The 16773-nt window shown below is 39.9% G+C and overlaps 1 long non-coding RNA gene across 1 annotated transcript; it reads right to left on the reverse strand.

The window, feature by feature from the left end:
* Positions 1-663: 663 nt before the first annotated feature.
* Positions 664-14241, reverse strand: LOC140595074 (uncharacterized). Its single transcript, XR_011996465.1, has 3 exons — positions 14115-14241; positions 8275-8382; positions 664-810 (listed from the first exon to the last, which is right to left on the reverse strand). It is a non-coding gene; the product is annotated as an uncharacterized lncRNA (long non-coding RNA).
* Positions 14242-16773: the final 2532 nt, after the last annotated feature.

Raw genomic sequence — 16773 nt, forward strand, 5'->3', positions numbered from 1 at the left:
CAGTTCTGGGTGTTTCTTAAGCAAATAGAGCAAATCATGCCAGTGTTAGGGGTTGTCACCCTTCATAGATTGTATTCCAGGGCAACGATTAATGTTTTTTTCTCATGACTCAGTGTCCCTGCCTCATCTGCGACTTTGATTTCATCCTCGTCCAACTCCTCATTGCATTCACATCTGTATGTGTAGTTAGCACCAATAACATGCTGTCCTGTTTTCTAATAATCCACTTTGTGAAGTCGAGCCCTTCCTCATTTATGTACTGTCACATTCTCTAGTAGTTAGTTTCTCAGGCCTATGTCTTCCTGCCCCTGTACATGGGAAGCTTTCTGTGACTGGGAAGAGATGTGCTGTGAAGCAGCTGCTTCCTGCATAGGCATCTTCCTCACTAACTCCTGCCCCAATCTGAGTCCTGCACACAGTAGATGGGTGTTCAGCAAAAGCTTGTGGATTGTGAAGCAGTGGCACCAATATAATATCTCCAAGTCAAAAGAGAAATATGCTGAACATATGTATCTACACAAGACAAAGACAAGTACCTGCCCCTCAAAGGAGGTCTTCTCAGTATTCATGGAAAAGATAGTAATAACAACTCTTGTTATGGACTTGCTATGTGTCAGGTGCTGTTCTAAGCACTTTACATGCATCACTATATTTGATCCTCACAATAGTCTTTTGTTTATTGTTATCTTCATCATATAAATGAGGAAACTGAGGCACAGAAAGGTTAAAAACTTGCCTGAGAGTCAAGAATATGCAGTGGGGAAAAAGCCTCTTCATCAATAAATGGTGCTGGGAAAAGGGGACAGGTACCTGCAAAAGAATGAAACCAGACTTTCTTACACAATACACAAAAATAAACTCAAAATGGATTAAAAACATAAATGTGAGATCTGAAACCATAAAACTCCTAGAAGAAAACATAGGCAGTAATCTTTTTGACATCAGCAATAGAAATATTTTTCTAGATATGTGTCCTTTGCAAGGGGAACAAAAACAAAATTAAACTGTTAGGACTACACCAAAATAAAAGCTTTTGCACAGTGAAGGAAACTATCAACAAAACAAAAAACCCACCAAATAGGAGAAGATATTTGCAAATGATATATCTGATAAGGGGTTAAAATCCAAAATGTATAAAGAACTTATACAGGGGATCCCTGGGTGGCTCAGTGGTTTGGCACCTCCCTTTGGCCCAGGGTGTGATCCTGAAGACCCAGGATCGAGTCCTGCGTCGGGATCCCTGCATGGAGCCTGCTTCTCCCTCTGCCTGTGTCTCTGCCTCTCTCTCTCTCTCCTCTCTCTCTCTCTCTTTGTGTCTCTCATGAATAAACAAAATCTTAAAAAAAAAAGAACTTATACATTTCAACACCAAAAATCCATAAAAAATCCAATTAAAAATGGGCAGAAGACATAAACAGACATCCCTCCAAAGAAGACATGCAGATAGGCAACAGACACGTGAAAAGATGCTCAACATTACTAATCATCAGGGAAATGCAAATCAAAACCACAATGAGATATCACCTCACACCTGTCAGAATGCTAAAATCAAAAACACAGGAAACAACAGGTGTTGTGAGGATGTGAAGAAAAAGGAACCCTTATGCACTGTTGGAAATGCAAACTGGAACAGCAACTGTGGAAAACAGTAATGGAGGATCCTTAAAAAGTTAAAAGTAGAATTACCATATGATCCAGTTAATTCCACTACTGGGTATTTGCTGCCTCAAAATGAAAACACTAATTCGAAAAGATATTTGCACCCCTATGTTTATTGCAGAATTATTTACAATAACCAAATTATGGAAGCTACCCAAGTGTCCATACATAGATGAATGGATAAAGAAGATGTGAGGTATGCATATGGCAAGTTTTCATTCTTTTTATGGCTGAGTAATATTCCATTACATATACCTACAGGTAGACAGATATTGTGGTTTTGTGTATATATCTATGTATAGATATATAATATGTGGTTTAAATATTGTAATATATAGATATCGTGGTTTTGATTTGCATTTCCTTGATGATTAGTAACGTTGATTAGTGATATTCCATTAAATATATCTATATATAGATATATAGGGCTTTTTTTTACATACTTAAAGATTTTTAAAGATATTTAGTTAAGTAAGTTCCCTTCCATTCCTTGTAAGCTAAGATTTTTTTTTAATTCTTAATGGGAGCACCTGGGTGGCTTAGTTGGTTAAATGTTTGCCTTCAGCTCAGGTCATGATCCCAGGTCGAGCCCTGAATCGGGCTCCCTACTCAGCATGGAGCCTGCTTCTTCTTCTCCCTCTGCCCTGCCACTCCCCCTGCTTGTGCTCTCTCTCTTTTTGTGTCAAATAAATAAATAAAATCTTTTTTAAAAATTACCAATGGGTGTTGAATTTTATCAAACGCTTTTTCTTCATCTATTGAAATGATTATGGGGTTTTTCTTCTGTAAAAATGGTGAATTACATTGATTGAATTTCTTTGCATAACTTAAAAAAATTTTGGTATCATTATGTCTCACATCAAACTACTCATTTAACCTGTTTTTAGGTGTATAATTCCGTGACATTAAGCACAGTCCCAATGTTATGGAACCATTACCATCATTCAGTTCCAGGCCTTTTGCATCATATCAAACAGAAATTTTCTATTTAACTTTTTGAACAACATCCAAAAATCTGCTTGTCTTTTCTTAAAAAAAATAGAATCAAGCACTTATCTCAGTTCCAGGGCCACCACTCTGACCCAACATTCACTTAGACTATTCTAGTCACCTCTTCTTGGTCTCCTAGCCTCCTTCCTCACCCCCACCATCTAATCTCTGCCCTGTAGCCAGAGATTTGTACCTGGGGAAGACCTCCTCCCTCCTCTGATCCAAACCTTCCATTACCTTCATAGTACATGCCCAAATTTTCAGGCAGCTATTATAATTCTGATTCTTGCCCTGTTCTCTTTGTTGAAAGAAAGCAGACTGGTGCTTTCCTGAGCATGCCTAGCTCAGCTTTATCTCAAAGAATTTGCATAGCCTGGTATCAGTTCCTGGGATAAACATCCATACCTCTTATGACTGGTTGCCAGAAATGGGAAGCCCTTCATACAACCCTTGTCCTGGACTCAGGACCCTGGACTCAGGCCATCTCCGGTCTCCAGACCCAAAGGTTGGGGAAATAGCAGGTGAGGAGCCTCAGGACATCATAATCCCAGAGAACACACATAGTGGGGGGACCAGAGAAGGACTGCTACACCTTCTACTTCCCAGTGTAGATCCCACAAGTGCTTCCTCAGCCATCAGAACCTGTGAGAAGAGGCAGGTGACCATGGCTGGGCTCCACCTGCCAAGCCCACAGCCAGGTGGCCTCCAGCTGACCCACTAACCTCAGTGCTTCCGTCCCCAGTGCTGCCACTTACCAGTTCTGGGACCTCTCAGTGGCAGTCAAGCTCCATGTGCCTCAATGTCTCCATAATCCCCATTCTAGTTGTTCTGCCTTTGAACAGCTTTTAGAAAACTCTTAAAACTTTTTTAAAAAAAATTTTTAAAGACTTTATTTATTTATTCATAGAAACACACACACACACAGAGAGAGAGAGAGAGAGAGAGAGAGGCAGAGAGAGAAGCAGGCACTATGCAGAGAGCCTGACATGGGACTCGATCCAGGGTCTCCAGGATCATGCCCTGGGCTGCAGGCGGCGCTAAACCGCTGTGCCACCAGGGCTGCCCAAGAATAAGACCTTTTGTTTTTTTAGGATTTTATTTATTCATGAGACACACACACACACACACACACACACACAGAGGGACAGAGACACAGGCAGAGGGAGAAGCAGGCTCCCTGCAGGGAGCCTGCTGCGGGACTCGATCCCAGGACTCTGGGATCATGACCTGAGCCAAAGGCAGATGCTCAACCTATAAGCCACCCAGGCGTCCCTAAAACTTTAATTCATGCTGAGTCCCCCTTCTGTTCACAACCTACCAGGACCCTCAGTATGAAGTACAACTCCCCAGCCTCCCATTCTAGACGTGACTCCACTCTATTCCCTGCAGACACGAGAAGGCCCCTTAGCTTTCCTGAACATTTCTGGCTCAGTCTCACCTCCAAGCCTGTATGCAGGGTGGGCCCTCTGCCTGTAACAATCCTATATGCCACCACATTCGCTGGCAGAAATCGGGAACCCACACAGGAGCAGCTCACTGACCTGGGCACTGGGGCCTGGAGGGCAGTGTCTCCCCAGGGGTGTGAGGGTGAGTGTCCCCTCCCTGGGGGCGTGAGGATGTGGGTAGGACTAAGGGTGAGAAATGGCTTGGAGGAGGTAGCATTTTCCTGAGCTGGTCTGTTCACATGACCACTGGAGTCTGTGGGGAAAGTGGGCCAGCTGGTAGTCCCTCCCCAGGCCCTGGCGAGGGTGAGCCTTTCCTTCAGACCTGCCTCTGTGCAACAGGGACAATGACTTCTCTCACATCTTAGGAGACTTGTCACCTCGGGCTCCACCCAGCCACCTGGAGCCTCTGATCAGATCTTTTAAATCAGAGAATCTGTAGTGATGTTTCCTTTTACCTTCTATTTGGATTTGGACAATTTTTGCACTCTTTTTTCTTGATTAGTCTTGCTAAGTGTTTATTACTACTATCTTTCCAAAGCACCAACTTTATTGATTTTCTCTTATGTGCATTTGTTTTCTATTTTGTTACTTCGTGTTATTTTAAAAAATTTCTTACATATTTGGATTAATTTGCTGTTTTCTGCACTAACTTCTTGATTGATTTTTGGCCCTTGATTTTGGCTAGTGAGTGCACTTGATACTACATATTTTCCTTAGCCAGAATTTTAACCATATTCCATAGGTTGATGTCATATTTTCATTACAGTATATAGTTCAAAATGTTTTCCAATTTTTATTGCCATTTATTCTTTGACTCAGAATGAGTTTTTTAAGATTTTAGTTTATTTTTAAAGATGAATTGCTTAATTTCAAACATTTGGGCATTTCACTGTGATTAGCAAATATAGTCTGAATGATTTTAAAAATTGGAAGTTTGGGGCATCTGGGTGGCTCAGTTGGTTAAGCATCTGCCTTTAGCTCAGGTCATGATCCCAGGGTCTGGGATCAAGTTCCACATTGCGCTCCCTGCTCAGCGGTGAGTCTGCCCCTCTCCCTGCTTGTGCTCTCTCTCAAATAAATAAATATGAAAAATAAAAAAAATAAAAAATTGAAATTTGTTAAGAATTGTTTCATGGAGAGTGTAAGGCAGCTTTTGTAGATGTTCCATGTGGACTTGGAATGAATGAGCATTTCTTACTGTTGGGTGGAGTATTCTGCATATGTCAAATAAATCAAGCTTATTGATTTTGTTATTCATATCTCTTGTGTCCTTACTAACTTATTTATTTTTGCCTATTTTTTTTCTAATCTGCTAAGAGGACTGTTAAAGTCTCCTACTAACCCTGTGCATTTTTCTCCCAGTTCTTCAATTTTTAAAGCTATGTTATTTAGAAATAGATGGATTTACATTTTTATCGTTATGAATATCTTTCATCTTTAGTATTGTTTCTTGCCTGAAAGTTTTCTTTGCTTCATATTAGTGTAGTTATAGTACCTTTTTTGTTAACATTTTCATGGTTTATCTTTCTCCATGTTTTCCTTTCAATCTGTCTGTGATTGAGGACTTTGAGTCATGCCTTCATATCTGAAGGTGTATCTTGTAAGCTGTGTGGTTGTTTTGGTTTTGTTTTGGTGGTAGTTATACATACTGATTATTAATTTTTCAGTAGGGGCTTTTATTCTGCTAATATTTAATATAATTACTGACATAATTGATTTATATCCATCTTAATATTTACTCTCTTCATGTTCACTTGTTTTATGCCTCTTTTCTTATTTTTTGCCTTATTTTCTTTTAATCCTCTATTTTTTATTATTACACATTTCCTTTTATTGGTTTGTTATATATTCTTTTAGTTATTTATTTTGGGATTATAATATCATCCCTTGATTTCTTTATTAATTTTTAAAGTTCCTTATTTGAGAGAGACAGAGTGAGAGAGAGAGAGAATATATGAGGAGAGGGTAGAGCAGGGGGAGAAAGAGAAACCCAAGCAGAAACCCAACTCTGCACTGAGTGCAGAGCCCGACTGGGGCTCAATCCCATGACCCTTGAGATCCTCGACCTGAGCTGAAATCAAGAGTCCAGTGCTTAGCTGACTGCACAACCCAGGCACCCCTCATTCCTTGATTTATTTGCATCTCATATAATTTATACTCTCACCCTTGCTGATTTGGACAATAGTTCTTAAGTAATAATTTAATCTCTTCTTGCCTCTTTTTATTGTTGGTCTGCATTTTGATTCTACATACATTTAGGACCATATAAGACATTTTTACTGCTCTCTGGTAAAATCGAGATTAATATGTGACATATTTACTTTTTTTCTTCTTGCATTTCTGTTTCTATCTGGTTTTGTCTTCCTTATATGAGAATTTTTATTAATATTTTCTTTTTTTTAATTTTTTCTTTTACTGAGATGTAATTGACGTATAACATTATATTAGTCTCAGGTGTACAACATAGTGACCTGATATTTGCATAAATTATGAAATGATCACCACGGTAAGTCAGTCTTGTTAACATCCATCACGTTTAATGGAAGTCTGCTGATAAGATAATGAGTTACCTGATTTTTTTTTCTTTGCCTGAAAATTTGTCTCTAATTTCTTTTCATTTTTGAAGGATATTTTCAGTCAGTGGATACAGAATTTTAGGTGGACATTTATCTTCTTTCAGCACTTTAAAGATGGCATTCCTTTGTTTTTTGTTTGGTTTTGGTCTCATTGTTTTTCCTCTGAAAATAATGTATCTATTTTCCCTGGCTGTTTTTTTTAAGATTCTTGTCTTTGTCTTTGTTTTTAGCAGTTTTATGATGCTCTACAAAGATGTGGTTTTCTTTGTGTTTATCCTACTTAGGTTCTAGAGAAGCATAGACTTTTCCCTGATAGCTTTTGTGAGTTTTTGAAATATGTAGGATGTTATTTCTTCGTATCCACTTCTGCCCTGTTTTGTGTCTTATTTCTTCCATTTTGGTGATAATTTCCACCTTGCCATCTATTTTCTTGAATGTACAAATGCTAGTAATGCAATTATTTTAGTCTGTCCCTAGTAACTCCTGTGTCTGGGTTACTTGTATGTCTGTTTTTACAGCCTATTTATTTTTTGGTCTTGTTTCTTCTCCTGGCTGGTCATTATTGATTAAAGGCCAGACATTTTGTATAAAAGAAATGAAAGAAACTCTGGATGAAATGATCTTCTGCCAGAAGGGATTCACACTATCTTCTAATTGGCAGTTAAAGTTGGGCTGTTTTAAGACTGAGCTGTGGTCTCTGGGAGGACCATCTGCATTTGGCTTGTTCCTCATCCCTGTGCTGTGCACTTCCAGATGTCCCGGCTGAGACCTGGAATATGTACTAGGGCAGTTCCTTCCTGGCCGGCCTTAAACTGCAGTTTTTTTTCCCCTTTAACCTTCAATACAGTGAGACTACTGCCTCTTTCCCTGTGTAGCTTAAGAATCTGGAAAGTGCCTCAAATGTAATTGTCAAATGTTGGACTCATTTTTCTGTCCCACCTCCACTCTCTCAGGGAGCCTGTCGTTACCTGTCCTAGCTGCCTGAGAATCATATTCCCTCAGTTTTATTTTATTTTTAAATTTTTGTTAATTTTTGTATGTCTCCCCCCTTCTCCCATGCCAGAGTCATATGAGGAAGCTAATGTGCTGGTGTTTGGAGGTGGTGTCTTTGGGAGGTGATTAGGTCATGAAGGAAGAACCCTTATGGATGAGATTAGTGTCCTGACAACAGAGGTCCCAGAGAGGCCCCTCCTGTGAGGTTACAGTGAGAAGACAGCTGTCAGTGAGGAGCAAGTCCCCACCAGACACCGAATCTGCTGGTGCCTTGACTTGGACTTTCCAGCCCTCAGAACTGTAAGAAATCAACGTTAGTTGTTTATGAGCCACCCAATCCATGGTATTCTTTTAAGCAGCCCTAATGACTTATTTTGTTTTAAGAGATATTACTGACATAACATTATATTAGTTTCAGGGGTACAATATGATTCGATATTGGTATATATTTCTTGTAAAATGATCCAGGTTCCATCCATTGCTGTGCATATTATGAGTTTTTTTCTTGCGATGAGAACTTTCAAATATGCAATACAGCATTGTTCAGCAGAGTTACTGTGCTGCACGTCACATCCCTGGAACTTATTTATTTTATAACTGGAAGTTCGCACCTTTTCCATACTACCCCTCGTATTCATTTGTCTCCTTGATCTTGTGGGATTGATTGCTTCTCAGCAGCTGTCCTTTATCTAGTTTTTCAGCCTCTTCCACTGCTGCACCTGGAATGAACAGATGTCATGGGGAAACAAAAGTTGCATGCACAATTATGGGATTACCTCAAGGACCTCTTCTTTCTAGAATCTTTGTTTCTCATGTCCTGGCTGCCCAAGCACCTCTTGTACAACCTAAAACACTTGTACTTTTGTATTATATTCAGTGTTTCTGGTTGTTTTCTGTGGGAGTACTAGTCTGCTACAACCTACTACATCATAGTTGGTAAGTTAAATTACCAGAAGCGATAATTTAATGTCAAATAATACTTTCTTCTGTATTAGTCATTGTTCCCCAGAACAACAAAGCCAGTACAGACATATGCGAGGAGATTTATTACGGGAATTAGCTTTCACGATTATAGAGGTTGAGATGTGTCTGCATCTGCTGTCTGCAAGCTGGAGAATCAGAAAAGTGGCTTGTGTCTGTATGTGAAGGCCTGAGACCAGGGTAGCTGAGAGTGTGAGTCACAGACTGAGGCCAAGGGATTGAGAGTAGGGAGGGTGGTGTTGGAGGTGCTAGTGTAAATCCCAGAACCTCATTGCCCCAAGATCAGGAACTCCAGTGTAAAAGGGCAGAAGATGGATGTCCCACATCCTAGCTCAAGAAGTGAGAGAGATAATTCACTCATCCTCTCCCTATCTGGGGCCTCAGTGGTTGAGTGATGTCCGCCCACATTGATGAGGGCTGGTATCTTAGTCAAATGCTAATCTCTTCCAGAAACGCCTTCACAGACACACCCAAAATAATGCTTTGCCAGCTCTCTGGGCATCCCTTAGCTCAGTCAAGTTGACACATAAAATAAACCATTACAACTTATAAAGATCTTTGATGTATATTATCAAGGTGCCTCCTGGAGGGCTATTCTAATCATGTTTCTGACCAGAGTATGTTATGTAATTACCATGTACACACTTCTAATATAGTTACCTGTGTGCATGTAATATCCACTATTCATGTATAAGTGGTTGGATAGAAGAGATTTTCTCCTACTCCTCTCTTAACAACATAGTGCCTTATACTAAGCTGTAGAATGAGAACACCATAGTCTCACCAATTCTTAGTTGTGCAATATTAGTGAGTGGATTAATTTGATTCTGTAAATTGTGATTTTTTAAAAAATATTCAGGTGGTGTAAATCTCTCAGAGTTACTTAGATAATTAGTTGAGCTAAAGTGTGTAAAGATTCAGGCATTTGGCACATGTTCATTAAAGGGGAACTATTTTTATAAGTAGTGTGTCATTAATATTTGTTGAATGAATAAATGAATAAGCTAATGACTTAGGGAGAATGAAGCTGCTTATTTTGGGCTTTAATGGGATAGGAGACTGCATAGGGAACCGGCATTTGCAGCAGGGGACAGCACAGGGCAGCAGATAAACTCAGAATGGGGCGTGTGCCAATGATATTTCACAAACTAGCCAAATTCAAAAAGGTAAACGTCAGAATATAGGGGAGCAAGTCTCGGTTGTTCTGTGAGCCGTTTGGAACTGTGGGGGACTTCAGAATGCTTTCTATTACTTTTACCCTCAGGATCTGGTTCCCTGTCACTTCAAACACAGGTAAATTTGGCTTTCCATAAAGTAAAGTCAATGACAATAAATTTTCAGAATCTGAGAGCTGAAGAGACCTCAGAGATCACTGATGCCATTTCTCATCCTCATTGGATCTGCAGCAGAATTCCTGACAGTTGGTCACACACCTACTGCCTGTTTGCTTGGGGCACCATAATTACTCTGCTTCATGGGGAAGTCTGTTCCATGTTGGCCCACCAGGTACAATGTTCTTCCAAGAAGAGAGCTGAAATTGGCCCTTGATAATGTTCCTCTATTAATCTGATGTTGGTTGGTCCTCTAAGGTCCCATGGAATGATTCCAATCCTTTTTTTCTAAAATATATTTTTAAACCATTTGAAGGTAGTGCTACATGGAAAAAAATACCAGAGGAATAAGAAGACTTGAATTATGACCAAGTTCTATTACTAGCAATGTGACAGTGTGTAATACTCATTTTATAGAATAGTATCCAAGGCTTTATTTAAAAGCTAAGCAAAGGTCACACAGCTATTAAGTGGTATGCTTGGACTGTGAGTCCAGCTTTGCTCAAGTTCAAGCTCTTATTCACTGTGTTGCAGGGCATCTGTGTGCTATTGTTGAACTTGTGCCTTTTAGTAAACTTCAGTCTTTTCTCTCTCTCAAATTTTGGTCAATTTAGATTTTCTCTATTGGGAATTTAGGTGATTCTGTCTGTCATCTATCTATCTATCTATCTATCTATCTATCTATCTATCTTTGGTCATATATCCGTCTATTTATTTTTACTTAAGTGTATAGCTATACTTTTCCCTGTTAAGTCTAAAATGGAGGGGTTGACCATTTCAGCCTGTCAAAACGATTATTGGTGTTTATCATATGTCATCTCCCATAGAATTTTGAATTATACACAAATCTGATGATTTTCAAAGTTGAAAAAAGACATCGCTAAAGTGTTTAATTGTATCAGGCAGGGTCATATGACAGGCCACTGGCAGCTTCAACCAACTGTGAACATATCCAACTGCCCTATTATCTTAATTGCGTATTTTCACTTTGACCACAAGGACATCCCAACAGACTTAACCTTATTTCCTAGTGGATATATTTCATGGTTTGGCATCATGATTTAGTGAATCCATGTTGGCTCCATGTGATCACAGCATTCTTTTCTAAATGGTTCACAAACCATCTATTTGGAAATTTTATTCTAGATTTTTGCCAAAGGTCGACAGGTTGACATCAAGAATTTCCTTTACTGAATTGTAATTCCCAGAATCTAGGTTTCTCAAATTTCACAATCAAAAACTATTTTCTGGTCTTCTGGCCCTTCTTTGTTCATGTCTCCCCTTGTCCCCTGCCCCACGAAGATTCCCAACAATAGTTGCCTAATAACATCTTTGAATCTTTCTGGGCATCAGGTTATGATTTGTCTGGGCTGGAAGGGGTGACTTCACTTGAAACATGATGTAGTGGAAAGTGAAGTGTACCTAGCGTTGTAGACTGAAATTCTTGTCTAGTTTCATTACTTGCTAGTTGTGTGAACCTACGGTAAATATGTAGCTTCTGTTTCCTCATTTGTAAGTGAGGATAAAACCTGGCAGGGACTTGAAAGAATTCCATGAGTTAACAGCTGAGAAAGTGTCTAGAGTAACATAAGCTTTATTTAAAAATCTGAATTTTCCCTAATGCCTTATCTATCTTGGATTTCAATTTATTCTTTACATTTTTAGCTGTCCTTTAGAATTTAAAGATTTATTTTTTTAAAGAAGACAAGAGGAAACAAGAACTCTTTTGGGATGGATGATGGTATAGAGCACTGGACTGGGAGTAACACAAGACATCATTTGCCCAGAGGATGCTTCATTAATTTGTTGTGTGACTTTGAGCAATTCATGCAATCACTCTGGATTTTATCTTCATTTGTAAAATGAGGGAGATGGACTGGATGATTTCTCAGTTCTACTTCTTAGTTCTAAATCCTGTGACTCTAATTTTGCCTTTGCCATGTTTTTGAATTGTATAATCTTCTTTCTCCAGAAAGCTCTATTCTTTTAGCTGGTTCTTGATCCACTTTGTGAATCAATCTCAGAAAGGAAAAAATCCTAAGCAGTCCTATTTCCACACAAGTGCTTCTGAGCTGAAACTCTGTCATCTGTGGGTTGACATGGGCTATTGCCCAAATGAACCCAAATTGGGATGACAAACTTGTGGTTCCTATTCTATTTATTATTTACTGTTTTGGATTATCCAGAATTTGATTCTATCATTAGCCTAATGATTCAGAATTGATGGCATAATAATGCTAAGTCAACATATAGAGATGTTATAGAAATAATGGAAATAATTATATAGCACTTTCCAAACTAAAGCATTTTTTGATAAATGAGAATGGATTTCAGATGTAAAATACAGCAATTACTCTTTGCCCTAGAATGCTGAAAGAAGCCTTTGGATCTACACAGGAAGTAGCTATTCATCAGTTGTGATTAATTTGGGGGAAAAAACCCACATTCCTTGTCTCTAAAATATTAATAATAAGAATTTTCTTTTTATTGTGCTTATTTTCTACTCTGGGAAAATTAACCAGAATCTACAGAAAGTGTTTTCTGATCTTGAGGTAATTAAATACCTAGATATTTTGGTTTCACTTTTCAGGGCAGATTTTACCAGATAAACTTCATTCATCCATCTGGATTGTATGTACACTAATTTACTAAAGAAATATTTTAAGCACTTGTATGCTATGCCATACGTGGGCTCAGAAAAGAACTGAGGGATGGATCCCTGCTTTTAGAGAGGTTTCGATTGGTTGGGGGTGATCTGCAAAGGCTGAGAGAGTGTAGTAAGGACGATTAGAAAGTGCGTTCTGGATCCTGGATGTTTCAGGAGCCTTGCTCTTTGGTTAAGCCTTTCTCTGTATTCTTAACTGCTTGGCCTTATCATCCAAATACGCTCTCTGTCTTAAACCCTAAAGATGAACAATGAACCTCTACTAATCCATCAGTCCCTTTAGGATTACTCTACTTTTCCATCCTCCATGAAAGAGCTGTTTGCCTATACAACCTGCTCTTTACCTCCCATTCATTCTTTAGTTGACTCTGGTTCACCTTCCCCTCCACCATCTCACCAAATCTGCTCTTGAGGAGCTCACAAATGACTTCCAAATTAATCCAATGGAAATGTCAAAATTCTTGCCTCTTTTGCCCTCTGAGCATTTGAACCAACTTATATTCCCTCTTGAAATACTCTTTTCCTTTGAAACTCCACTGTCTGGTTTCCTTCTTCCTCAATGGCCAGTCCTTACTATTGCTCTGGTGCTTTCTCTTCCTCTGTGCTGCTTCTAGATGCCGGTATCCCCCAGGGCTGGTGTTTGGACCCTCTAGTCTTGTATTTTCTCCTCTGCTCTATTCTTTCTCTCCTTTCCTCTTCTCCCTTTCTCCTCTCTCTCTTCTGAGGTAATCTCGTCTTTTCTCATGATTTCAATGTCACCTATATACTGAAGTGCCTCAAAGTTATGTCTGCAACCCAGCTCTCGTTTCTGAGCTCCAGAGGCCAATACTGAACTACCTGCTTGGCAATGTTATTTAAATGTCTCATAGACATTTCAAATGACATCTCAAAATCTGAGTGCAGATGGCTCTCCACAAATCTCCTCCTCCCACAGAGTCCCCATCCCCACGCCCTGCCCGTGAACTGTACCTCTACATGCCCAGGCTCTCCAGGGTGTCTCTGGCCTATTCCTGCCTTTTGAACTTTGGTATCAAGTGTCTTACAGGCATTGTAGACTCAACATGCCACAAAACAGCCTACTGATTTCCATGCTTTCTGCCATCACTCTGCTCTCAAGCATCTTCAAAACAAAACATATTTTGACTTTTTTTTTTAAGGTAGGCTCCATGCCCTGAGCCACCCAGGAGCGCCCACACAAAACATATTTTAAAACAGACATACACAATAAGGAAGGAGACAAAGATGGAAGGGAGGGAGTGAAAGGAAGGAGTAAGGGAGAAAGGGAGACCAGGAGAGAGGAAAAAAAACAAAAATAGATCCAAAGCCTTCTGGTTTTACTCATAACCATCTACTGTGCTGTTAAAGTCAGAACCTGATGGTGAGTTTTGACTCCTCCCTTTCTTTTTCCCTTATATCAAATGCATGCAAGAAACTCCACTTCTGGCCATGATGGAGTAACAAAGAGTGGACTCACCCTTCTCTCTTACAGACTGAAGAACTGGGCAAAATATACGAAGTGATTTTCAGGAGACTGGACAGCTGGTTGATTGGACAGGATGTGGTGCAGGACAGGACAGTGGTCCCTGGGAAGAGGGAAACAGTGTGAGCCCTACAATGGATTTTTCAAGCAGGTTAATATTTTACCTGTTTGTGTGCCCATGGATTGTTTGTTTCCCTCCTCTAGAATATGACCTCTAGGAAGGGCAGGAGCCTTGGTTGTTTAGCTGAGCACCTAGTCCAGTGACTAACCCATTGTAAGCACTCAGTAATTTCCTGGATGGGATACATAAAGGAGTGAATCCTTGCTTACATCTGCTCCCTCGTTAGCCAAGTTCTATCTGTTCTATTTTTATTTTTTATTTTTTTGTTCTATTTTTAAATCACATCTCAAATCCATCCACTTCTCTCCAGCTCTATGCTATTATCCTTATCTGCAACACCATCATATCTCCCCCCAAAAACACTCTACCTTTTTAGGCAATAGTGGTCTCCTTACTATTGCTTTGCTGCAATCACTTCCTCCAAATTGGTTATTTAAAAGGTAAACTTCAGGGGTGCCTGGGTGGCTCAGTCAGTTAAGCATCTGACTCTTGATTTCTGCTCAGGTCGTAATCTCAGGATTGTGGGATCAAGCCTCAGGTCAGGCTCTTTGCTCAGCACGGAGTCTGTTTGTCTCTCTCCCTCTCCTCCTTCTTCCTGCCCCACTCCATGTTTTTTTTTTTTTTTCTCTCTCTCTCTCTCTCTCAAATAAATACAGTCTTTAAAAAAGAAAAAAAAAAGAGGCAAACTTCATCCTGTCACTTTATATGAAAACATATCAAACATACTCCATGCACTTGGAGTAATCCTTACAAAGGAATGATCAGCTACCACCAGTTGCCCAATTCAGCAGCCCCTTGAATCCATGACACACAATCTGAAAACCAGTAACCTAGATGCTCACTCGTGTCCTTTCAGCTCTAGGTGCTGTGCTATGATGCTTAGACTTATTTGTCACAATCTAAGTTACCGATTAAAACATAATCGATAAAAATTACCTCTAAGTTTAACAATTCTAAGCATAGTGACGAGTACAAATAGAACAAGAATGTGTCTGTTTGATCATGGAAAACAAGTTGGGCCATAAGAATTTATCAGTGTTATTCTGGCACCCTGAGGAGAAAGGAACATCTCATTCTAAATACTGATCTTGGTTTTTCAAGTGTATCAGTCAATCAAAGTAGGTGGGACGCCTAGGTGGCTCAGCAGTTGAGTGTCTGACTTTGGCTCAAGGAGTGATCCCGGAGTCCAGGGATCAAGTCCCACATCAGGCTCCCTGCATGGAGCCTACTTCTCCCTCTGCCTATGTCTCTGCCTCTCTCTCTGTGTGTCTCTCATGAATAAATAAATAAAAATTTTAAAAATCATGGTAGGCAAATTTCTCAGTCTACCAGAGCTTTCTATAAATATTATAACAAAACACAAACACCTTTGCTTTGATTCCATATTGACAAGGCAATGTTTTGCTTTGTTGTTTGGCTTCTGAGGTGGACTTACCCCAAACACAGCACCCAGTTTAAATGCATGTCCTTGCTTTACAGGTTGGTTTTATCTTTCTCTGTAATTTAACATATTGTTCTCTAAGCTTATAAGTCAGCCTCTGTGGTTTAATTAGTGTGAATCAGTTTACCAACTATCAGATCATGCAGAGTGAACAGATAAAATGGTTTCTATGGTTCTGCAATTTAGGGACCAGACTAGAATATGAACATTTCGGCTTCTTTTAATAAAGAAATGATGTCATGACAGAACAGTGTCACAGTGATACACAGAATTGGCTCAAGAAAGTTCAAAGGAGGCCCCAGTTCCAAGCCATGGTGACACAGAAGGAATGGAGAGGAAGAGACAGAAATAATATTAATAGTAGCCAATATAACTGATGTGACCCATTTCATGTACACAGAGGGACAAATAAGATCACATTTCATCTGTTTTTGAAATTAATGCCTTCTCTACTTCCCACATGCTTAGATAAACAGGAAATCCTCTTTCTCTTTGTCACAAAGCCCCCTTCTCTCCCTTATGTGGGAGTCACCTACAGGGTTTTGTTTGTACCTATCGCCTTATGCTGGATATGGAACCCAGGGGGCCCTTGAGGCTAGAGAAACACCTTGCTGAGTTCTAAGAGCATTTCATTGATGCTGATTTTGTCCCAAAAGACAACATGTGTCTAGGTTTCTGTTTTGGGTCACTGCTGCAGGCACATAGTTACTCCTTGAAAGGTAAAGAGGTTCAGCTCTTTGAAGGGACCTGCCCTTCCCTGGCATGAACACAACTACCCCCACCCCCAACACATGCAAACTCCCACCACAAACTGGCCTACTCCCAACATTCGACTTTGAAAATCCACTCTTTCCACTGCCAGTTTCCTGGGTGCTAGTAATCTTGAGAGGGCTGACTTGGGACAGGCTCCAGCATACACTACCACGTGGACCCTGAATGGCCACAACTCTGAGGTCATTAACTTGTTCCCTTCCAGAGCCAAGAACAGCCTGCCCAGGAGACACGTTCTTACTTCCACTTTTAGAGCCACAGGAAGCACATTTCTGGAAGAGATCCAATACCTTTTGTCCCTAATTTCACCCTCAGGCATT

This window comes from Vulpes vulpes, chromosome 13, assembly GCF_048418805.1.
Source record: "Vulpes vulpes isolate BD-2025 chromosome 13, VulVul3, whole genome shotgun sequence".
NCBI classification, from domain to species: Eukaryota; Metazoa; Chordata; class Mammalia; order Carnivora; family Canidae; genus Vulpes; species Vulpes vulpes.